The sequence below is a fragment of the Capsicum annuum genome, unplaced genomic scaffold (genome assembly GCF_002878395.1).
Source record: "Capsicum annuum cultivar UCD-10X-F1 unplaced genomic scaffold, UCD10Xv1.1 ctg53064, whole genome shotgun sequence".
In the NCBI taxonomy this organism is placed as follows: Eukaryota; Viridiplantae; Streptophyta; class Magnoliopsida; order Solanales; family Solanaceae; genus Capsicum; species Capsicum annuum.
The window spans coordinates 1-3,048 of NW_025861146.1; the positions used below are offsets into that span (position 1 = coordinate 1).

Sequence of the window (3,048 nt, forward strand, 5' to 3'; positions counted from 1 at the left end):
CTGGGTTATAACCTTGATCGCCTTACTCGTAAACGTATTGTTTAATTCTCTTAACACATATTGATTTCATAAGATAATGCTCTTAAAGGATGATGTGTGCCGTCCTCTCTACACTACCAAACTTGATCTTGAATTTTTTTAGGCTAAAAGGATGGTGCAATCACCCTTCAAGAACATTACCATATGAAGCTTATAAACATTAGGAGACTTTAAAACACGGGTAACGCAATTTATGATAGATATTAAACTATGAAACTCAAAACCAACCACTACACTTATGAGAGAGCAGAAAAGGTGATTTTTGACCATGCATGTAAATGAAAAACCATGATTTATCTGTAGTTTCAATGACAGGATATAAAACATCAAATGCCAATTACATACAACAATTTAGGGTCACAAATCGCAACCTTTAGGGAAATCAAAATTCTCTGCATCATACCTCAAAATCAGCCATATTAATGCTGAGATTTTCCATCTCTTCAGGTGACCATGGCTTTCTCCACCATTCTTCGGCATCTTCACCATCTGCCAATTCTCCTAAAAGCTCAACCTTCCTCACGTCTATTATCCTTTTCATTGCCAGGTTACCTTCCTTATTAGTTAGAGCATCCAAGTCAGCTCCGACAAATCCTGGGGTTGAGCTATCTATCTTCATGACATCAAATGCACCTTCAACTCTTAGGTTACGTGTAAGCACAGAAAAAATTTGCGCCCTTGCATTTTCATCAGGAATACCCAAGGCAATTTCACGGTCAAATCGTCCAGCCCTCCTCAATGTTGGGTCAATAGCATCAGGTCTATTTGTGGCCCCAATTACTAGGACATAGCCAGGTCGACGATTAGATCCGTTTGATTTTGCTTCACTATTTCTTTTATCAGAAGGTAAAGCACTTTCCTCTGCATCATTAGGTTTTACAACTCTATTTGACTCATCCATGCACGTCAACAGCTGTGTTACAATGTGCTGCTCCATTTCTTTCTGTAAATTTTCTGTTTTGGAAGCAATTGCATCAATCTCATCAATAAATACAATAGAAGGTGCCGTTCGGTATGCCTTCGAGAGCAGTTCCCTTATGTTCTCTACTGATGCACCTGAAATTGAGAACTACCCAATTAAAATGCCCTTAGGTTGACAGCAATAAGAAAATGCACACCCACTCCTCAGAACACTCAACAAGACAGTCATAATACTGAATGATGCACCATGATTGCTGTTAAAATAGCAGGCTTACGGATCCCCACGAATATACTCCAAAGTGGACATTGGGAGCATATTCATTTTCAAAGGGGTAACACACTTCAAATATGCCCAGCGTAAATAGTAACAACAACAACAACATGCCCAGTGTAATCTCACAAAGTGGGGTAGGGTAGGTGCACACAGACCTTACCCTTACCCTAGAGGTAGAGAGGTTGTTACCGATAGACCCTCGGTTCGATGATACACGAAAAAAAGCTAATAGATGATAGTGACGTGAAACAAAATCAAATATCAAACAGTTAGACCAATTCTATGATAAATTATGCTAGTAAACATGCAAAATAATGACGCGAACAATCAAATAGAACAAAGAATCAGTTTCACCTGAAACTCCAGAGACCAACTCAATAGCTGAAAGTTTATAAAATGGAACACAAGTCTCATCAGCAATAGAATGAGCTAGCTTTGTTTTGCGAAAGCCAGGCGGACCGTGGAAGAGTATCCTAACTCCAAGATGCTGAGTCAACTGAGGATGATACAATGGAACAATTACCTCCATTTTCAATTCCTCCAGTACTCCATCCATTCCTCCTAAATCCTTAAACCTTGGACCATCAACACTCCCATCACTACCCCCAAACCTTTCCCACTCTCTAACCCCTCCTTTGAAATCCCTAGTTACTCCGTTTCTTCTTCCTCCTCCTTTAGAAAACATATCAATCCTCTTTCTCTTTTCATTAGTATTTTTGTGAACAACCTCGTACTCGATTTTTTTCGACTTTTGAGGAAGTACTATTCTCCTGTTGATTGTACGTATGTCGAAGCATCGACTTCATTAAATCAGGTTTTTCCTCCAATTTCTCTCCATAAATAGCATCGGAAGACGAAGTATATGCTTCTTCATCTTCATCATCGCTTTCGGAAGTAGTAGCAAGAGTCGTCAACGATGAGCCCTCCCCTTCCTGCTTCTCTTTCTGGCTATTCATCATGTGTTTCTTAAGCAAATGCTGCTCGATGTCTTCTCTTTTAGTTTCTTTTTCGGAGGCGTTACTTGTTCTGTTTCAGTTCGGAGCTGGAGAACTTCTTGGACGCGTTTCGTAAACGGCTGTCACTTTTCATGCGAAGGACGATGAAAGTGGACTCCTTCATCCTCCGCCAGTGCGTCCTCCCCTTTCCATCGCTAAATTTTACGATTTGGCTAATGGAGGTTTAGTTCTTTCTTTGGGGTTTTAGGTCCCTGCAGGAACTCCACATCAACAAAAATGGACCAAAACCGGTTTTAGATTAGTAATTTTTATTTCTCATGTTTTCAGCTTTTTTCAATTTATTCTTTTTTTTAAGTAAAAAAAGAAAAGGAAAATGATCAAATTTAAGTCTCTAGTTTAGAAAATTCGTTAAAAAATTCTACTCCCCCGTTCCAAATTATTTGTCGCTATTTGACCGGACACGATATTTAAAAAATAAGTATTGACTGTGTTAAAGTTATAAAATTACTCTTTTAAAAAAAATAATAGTATTTAAAATCAAGTGGGACCACTTTTAATTGAAAAAATAAATAAAAAAGGAGTAATAGTATTTAAAAACAAGTGGGACTACTAAGGTTAAAATTGTAATTGTGTTTTTAAAAACTTACCAAATAAGGAAAGACGACATTCTTTTTGGGATGGGCCAAAAAGAAAATGGCGACACATAATTTGAGACGGAGGAATTATTATATTTTGAGGTCAAATTTACACTTTTTGTCATACTATAGGGTCAGATTTATCCAATGCTTTGGAAAATTGGCTAAATATACCCTTAATCATACTTTGAGATCAAATTTATCTTCGATATCATACTTTAGG

General features: G+C 37.7%; 1 pseudogene; it reads right to left on the bottom strand.

The window, feature by feature from the left end:
- Window positions 1-160: 160 nt before the first annotated feature.
- LOC124893003 lies at window positions 161-2,384 on the bottom strand (annotated as a pseudogene).
- Window positions 2,385-3,048: the final 664 nt, after the last annotated feature.